The sequence below is a fragment of the Pristiophorus japonicus genome, unplaced genomic scaffold, assembly GCF_044704955.1.
Source record: "Pristiophorus japonicus isolate sPriJap1 unplaced genomic scaffold, sPriJap1.hap1 HAP1_SCAFFOLD_334, whole genome shotgun sequence".
NCBI classification, from domain to species: domain Eukaryota; kingdom Metazoa; phylum Chordata; class Chondrichthyes; family Pristiophoridae; genus Pristiophorus; species Pristiophorus japonicus.
This window is the reverse complement of record NW_027253150.1, coordinates 55441-63074: the sequence shown is the minus strand read 5'-3', so window position 1 is coordinate 63074 and position 7634 is coordinate 55441.

The following is a 7634-nucleotide window of genomic DNA, read 5'->3' as shown; positions in this document are numbered from 1 at the left end:
CGTATGGAGAGAAAGCAGGAAAGGGGTACTGAGGTGAATGATCAGCCATGATCTTATTGAATGGTGGTGCAGGCTCGAAGGGCCGAATGGCCTACTCCTGCACCTATTTTCTATGTTTCTTACTCACTCTTCCCCTCCTGAAGCCTACAAGCTCTAAAACTGAAGCTTGATGGCCCTCAGTCCCCACTCCTTGATTTACCTCCACTTCTCTCCTCTTCTTTCCCCCTTGGTTGTGTTCCACACTCTGGGTCTTGGGCCTTCCCCGGGGATTCTCGGTATGAACATGGGGCTGTGTGTTGAGACAGGATGTCCCAGCTCTCCTCCTCTTTCCCCTTTGGTTGTGTTCCACACTCTGGTCTTGGGCCTTCCCCGGGGATTCTCGGTATGAACAGGGGGATGTGTGTTGAGACAGGATGCCCCAGCTCTCCACCTTTAAAGGGACAAGGAGAGGACCAGCTGGGCTGAATGGCTCTGCTTTATGACATCACTGCAGTGCCTAGCAACCAAACTCCCTGAGCCCTGCTCATTATGGGCTGGGTTGAGCTCAGTGCTGTTACAGGAAGGGAAACAGGAGCAGGATTCGACCCGTGTGGAGCCCAGCATTAATGGGGAGAGGTACAGGATCAATTTATACCTTATTGAGTGAGAAATGTCAGTGTCCCTGACACTCCCTGTCCCTCAGTATCTGTGTCGGGGAGCGACCGATGGGTTCACTCTGTATCTAACCTGTGCTGTGACCGACTGGAGTGTGTTTGATGCTGGCACGAAAAGCACAACATTTTACCCAAAGATGATCAGATAACCCATCACCTTGTCCCTGGACACAGGTCCTGAACGACAGGAAGTGTTTCTAATTATTTGGCTGGTGTCCTTGATCAAATTGAAACACCTCGGATCTCTCTTTAAAAATTTGTTATGGGATGTGCGTGTCACCTCATCTCTCCTTCTGAATGCTGGGGAATATAGGCCAGGTCTACTCATTCTCTCAGGACAATTCCCCCATCCCAGGAATCAGTCTGATGAACCTTCATTGCAATCCCTCTGCAGCAAGTTTATCTTTCCTGAGGTAAGGAGACCAAAATAGTATGCAGTACTCCTGGTGTTGTGTGAGCAGGGCCCTGTATAATTGCAGTAAGACGTAAATACTCAAATCTTTTTGTACAAAGGCCATTATAGCATTTGCTTTCTTAATTGTTTGCTGGACCTTCATATTAACTTTTAGCGATTTTTTAGGTCCCTCTGAACACAATGTTTCCCAATCTCTCACCATTTAAAAAAAAAAACTCTGCCTTTCTATTTTTACTGTCAGTGTCTAACTTAACATTTCTTCACATTATATTCCATTTACCATGTTCTGGCCCACTCACTGAGCCTGTATATATCCCATTGAAACCTCTTTTCATCCTCCTCACAACTTACATTCCCAACTAGCTTTGTATTCTCAGCAAACTTCGATATATTACATTTGGTCCAAATTATTGATATAGATTGTGAATAGCTGGGGCCCAAGCACCGATCCTTGCAGCACCCCACCAGTTACAGCCTGCCAACCCGAAAATCACCCGTTTATTCCTACTCTCTGTTAACCAATCCTTAATCCTTGCTCGTATTTTACCTTCAATCCCATGAGACCTAATTTTGTTTTATAACCTCTTGTGTGGAACCTCATCGAATGCCTTCTGTAAATCTAAATACACCACACCCAGTGGTTCGCCCTTATCTATCCTGCTAGTTACAACCTCAAAAAATGCTAACAGATTTGTCAAGTACAATTTCCCTAAATAAATCCGTGCTGATTCTGCCCAATCCTGTTAGTACTTACAACGTGCTTAATAGTAGATTTTAGCATTTTTGCTGCGACTGATGTCAGGACGACCAGTAATACAGGGGTTAGATACAGAGTAAATCTCACTCCATCTTGTCCCAAACACTACGAGGGTTGATACAGATTAAATCTCAGTCTACAATATCCCAAACACTCCCAGGGCAGGTACAACATGGGTTAGATACAGGGTAAACCTCCCTCTACACTGTCCCATCAAACACTCCAAGGGCAGTTACAGCACGGGGTTAGATACAGGGTAAACCTTCCTCTACACTGTTCCATCAATCAGCACCAGGGCAGTTACAGCACAGGGTTAGATACAGGGTAAACCTCCCTCTACACTGTTCCATCAAACACTCGCAGGGCAGGTACAGCGTGGGTTAGACATGGAGTGCATCTCCCACTACCCTGTCCCAACCATCCCAGGGCAAGTACAGCATGGATTAGATATTGACTAAATCTCCCTCTATACTGTTCCGCCGGACATTCCCAGGGCAGGTACTGCATTGGTTCGATACTAAGTAAAGCTCCCTCTGCACTGTCCAAATAAACATTCCAAGGGCAGGTACATCATAATTTAGATACAGTGTAATTCTCTCTCTAATCTCGCTCTACAATTGAACAGGGCCTTGATGAGACCACACTTGGAGCACTGTGCACAGTTTTGGTCTCCTTATCTAAGGAATGAGAGACTTGCCTTGCTTAGATACTGAGTAAATATCCCTCGACACTGTCCCACCAGACATTACAAGGGCAGGTACAACACGGGGTTAGATACAGAATAAAGCTCCGTCTACATTGTCCCATCACACACTCCCAGGGCAGGTACAGCACGGGATAAATACAGAGTAATCTCTCTGTTAGCGTTAGTGTTTTCTTAGAAGAATCACTCAACGCTCAGAGTCGGTTCCAATGCTGATGCAGCTTTTATTACGCTCAGCGGCGAGGAAAAACTCAGGACCGTATCCAGGTTTCTCTCCACAGAACAAAGGGTTACATGCACCTTTATATGTTTCACAACAGTTACAAAACAGTTTACTACAGCTACACAGCCCATCACGGCTGGACACAAGCCAATCACAACGATTATAGATTACATATAGGTTCTTTTAACCCAATAGAATTCCCCTATTATCCCGGGAACCATATGTTCGGTTATTGTCAGCTTGGGCTGATTGATGACTTTATAGGTTCTCTCCCTAGTTCTTTCATCTGGGAGAAATAATTGGTTTATAACCTTGTTTACAGGAGATGGTTTCCCTCTTATCTTTCTTCCTGGGGAATTAATTGGTTTATGACCTTGTTCACAGGAGATGGTTTCCTTCTTATCTCTGTCTTCCCGCATCCCAGGCATTCCTACAGTGGGCCTCACAGGGTTATTGCTTGGTCATTGAACGTTCAACAGTTCACAGCTTGACTACCTGATTTCCCATCATGCCTGGGCAGCCATTTTATGTGTGTGTCCACTTTAAACTTATATGCGTTTAGATATATCTAGCAGGTGCCTAATGTCTAGTATTCTGGTATGTTCTAAAGGTGCCTACCTCCTACAACAACTCCCCCTTTCGGTAAAGGGACTAGTCCTAGTCCCCTTTTAACCGACCATTCGACCTTTATTAGATTTTGTGCACGGCCCGGTACTCCCTGCCTCAACGTGCTGGCCAGTCACGCGGTTTCAGGAGTCCCGGTTGCTTAAAATGAATTGACAAAGTCCAAATCCTCCTGCCCCCTTATAAAACAGGCTTGTTTAGTATCCGGGGAACGGTGATTTGTCCGTCTTCGTTGTGCGTGGTGTCTGCATGCCTGGCAGGCCATTACGCCCCATGTTATTGCTAAGATCAATTGTATCCCGACCAGTATATGTGAAATTATTCGAATCCATGGGTGGATGTTCACATTTATTCCCCAGTCCCAGACCTTTCTCCACCAACTCTGACTTTGTAAGTCTACCTCGGTATCTTCTTCCAGTACTTTGATTTTAGTTTGCAGTTGGTGATATAGTTTTACAGATTGACCCACTCTGAGCCTCAACTCTCGTAATACTTCGGTTAGATGTGGGATAAGGACCTGATCTGGTTCATCATAAGCCTGTAAATGATCATGGAGCTGATCGGTTACCTCAATAACTTCTGACTTCCGGCGCCTAACCTGGGTGATATGCGCTTGCCCGATCGCGACAGGTCGTAGTGGTGTAAAGCAAAAGTTTGGCTGTGGTATAGGGCACTGCACGTCATTATACTGGAATGAACGCTCAGTAGTAGAGACGCAGTATCTTCCCTTCCCTCCGTAGCCTGCCCTCGCGAAGTGCATGTGTGCGGGCACTATTTCTAGTACACACCCGTCGGTTCGGTTAAACCCGCACTCGTCTCGCTCCCCTCTGCCCACCGGGTGAGGGCATACTGTGATTTCCCCCTTTTGCTTGCAATCTGCTAGGGAAATCCCGGTAAGTATGTTGTTTCGACGAACGGCAGAGGTGGTGGTCAGGTAGTAGCGTATGGAGACATTTTCCCGTATTATTCCGATATTCTCTTGTTGGTATAGGGGGAACGGCCCTGAGTCCGGCGTGGCTATAGGGATCATCAGGACTATCCCTATTCCGGTAGTCCTACCCATCTGGCAATCTGGAATTGCTGGGTATACTCTGGTCAGTCCCTTCAGAGTACAATTATCCAGTGTCCCCCTTTGGTTAGCCAACTGAGCTAAATCTTCCTGTTCTCTATCAATGAGGTGATTGATGGTTCTGGCGTGAGCTTCCAGGACTGAGATGCCATCCAGCTGGATTTTTGGCACCCTCCTTTCCTAGGTTGGCTTGGTCTTCCTGGTTTTGCTCCACCCTCTCCAATAACCCCTTCATCACCCCTCTAAGCTGTTCCACCCTCTCATTTAATCCTTGTATGTCTATCGAGTTCACTACGGAGGTCCCTGTATTGAAAACGGTAGCAACATCATTAACTATTTCCCTCTTCATCCTGGGGGCTAACGCCTGTCCCCGGAACCTACTGGCACCCATTGCATCGGCAGCCTGCTGCATTACAACTTTACTTAATACATTGTACATCTTCCTTGACTGTTCTGTACAGTATTCCGGCATCTGGATGCCTGAAATATTGATCAGAACAGGCACAATTTCATGTCTAACATTATCATACAACAGTTCCCCCTCGCTGTACATTACAATCCCATTCTCTGGTCCCTTCGTAGTTATGGGGCAAGGCAGTTCCTCGGGCAATGTAGTGATTCTTATGGGGCGCGGTGTCGGAGGGGGTGAGTAACATACATACAATGATATTGCAGCCGCCCCCGCCTCCTCGTAATACCCACACAGCCCCATTCCCTTCTTGCGGATGACTGATTGCTGGGATTGTCCCGGAGGCGCGCAAATTATGCCGAAAGTACATTCATCAGGCCCTTTGACATCCCTCCGTTTAATGCATCTGCTCCTTATACCCGTGGAGCACTGTACACATACTCTTATTCTTATTAGGATTCACTTGTAACCATGCATTAAAATAAGTCCTGTCCTTGCTCCAGTCCTTGGCTGCTGGGATGCACATTCCGTCCGTTAAATTAAACAAGACTCCATAGTTCAGGTAGTTGTTTATTTCCAGCGTGCTCTGCTGTCCGTCGGTGTTGCCCAGGGTACGTGCATGTCGCAGGGCTATCCATATTACGAGTAGCGCCTTTCGTATTCCCATTCCGGTAAGTATTATCTGTAATTTTAAACAGACGGCCTGGTCGTCACCAGGGGTTAAGTTTTTTGCTCTACGAGTGTCCCTGTCACCCTGCAAAATCAGAAGCACAAGGTTATAATCGAACCATTTCGAGCTGAATCTGTAGGGCGTGCGCCCGTGTCTTTACCCACTTAAATATTACCCAAACTCCTATGACCAAGGCCAAAGATATTCCTCCAAACATCACTGTCTGTTTTACCGTTAGGTTGGGTTTGTGGACTACACCTACCCACCGTGGGGTACATTGGCTCTATTGCCAGAGGTGATGGTGCTATGGCTGCGCACTGCACTATCCGTCTAGTCCTGTTATCTCTTCCAGCCTGTTTATCTTAGCTTTTAACTCTTCAATTTGTTTTATTGAATATCTATTTCTTTATTGTATCAGGCAAGTATTATTACATAAGCTAGTTCTGTTTTTATTTTTGTTTCCTCTGTTAGGTGAGTCTTTTTTTTCCTATTAAGAAATCCAAATTAATAATGTTCAGTATAAAACGGCTGTCAATGGAAAGGGTTAACTCCTTTCCAGGTTTGTAAGAAGACCTGATGTCATTACGTGACTTCACGTAATCATCTGAAAAAAAAGTAACTGGCTTCGAAATTAGGAATCCGTTAAAAACAGCATAAATCATTAGAGTAAACTCCAATGTTTTCTTAACTTCTAATTCAAGTACTTGCCAAATAATTTTTTATTTTTTTAAAATTGTTTTAAAACAAGGCCACACATACAATAGCAATTTTGTTTACTGAAATTCAATTCTGTTTTTTTTTATTTCTCTCTTTCTCCTCGTTATCTTCAAAACCCTCCTGCTTGTTTAGACTGTTCGGGACTTTTTTTGATAAACACTATCCATTTTGGAAATCTTTTCAAACTGCATTGAAACTTTTTCATAATTTAAAATTCGAATCCATGTAGTGTTTTTTACTTATTCCAATTTTTTTTCTTCTAATTAAACCAATATCTTTTTCACAGCAAACATCAACTAGTATTTAGTAAGTTATGTTTTTTTCCATTTAGTCCGTTACATCTTTTATTTTTCTTTCTTCAAATTAGGTTTTGTATTTTACACGGAGGGTTCGTAACTCCATAAAGTTGTTAATTTAAAATCATTTGTTTACTTTCAAAGTGGCGTCTTTATCTTTTTCTTTTTCTCCATAACTGGAATGGAGTCCAGCTTTGAGAGTTTGAGTGCTGCCTTTCGTTATCTCAAAATGCTCCAGTTTCAAAGTCGTTACTAAAGCTTGCTGTTTTTTAACATTTTCCAAAAGTTCCTTTTACACCTTCGCAGATAGCTCGCCACTTGCCCAGGAGTTTGACCTGATCAGATTTAATTTAATCTTTTTCTTTTTTTTTTAAATCCACCTCAGTATTTCCTGTGCCTTCTCTGAATATCTCAAAATCCCAATTCAAACTTTGTAATTTCAATCTTTATTTAAAACTTTTTTTTTTAGAAGCTCTTTTTTTTTTTTTTAAAGCATTCTTTATCTCATTCCGAGACTAAATTTATGTCTTTCAACCCAATCAATCATTGCATGTTTTCTTTCGGCAAGTAAGTGAGCATGTCAAATAAATATTTTGCTCAACAAACCTATTCTTTATTTGTTTATTTTCCTAGCTCCGTAACTTATCATCCGAATAAATCCACACCTGCGTTTCTAACTTAAATGTCTTAAAACTTCCCACATACAGGACAACATTACAAAGGGTTAAAAAAAAGACTTTCACTCTGTTTCTAAAATAAACAGACACTTGCATTCCTCTTCCAACCAGGCTTTCGGAACATGAAAACATAAAAAAATTCATTCTGCAGTCAAAAATCACACAGACACTTCTCACTCAACGATCAGACATTTACAACAGTCTCTCTTCTTGTTTTGGCCGGCTCTATTTTTGGATCCATGACCTTTCAGGGAATTCGTAGTTTTATCTAAATAATTCCTCACATAACTAGTTCCTGAGGATTCCACCCTGCTTTAATCATTTTTTCAATTAGCTTCTTTTGTTTTTCCGCCAGGTGGCGGGTAAGCGACCCTTCTGGTCCCCACTCGAGTTTACTTGTTTTCATGGCCATTCCTGGGTA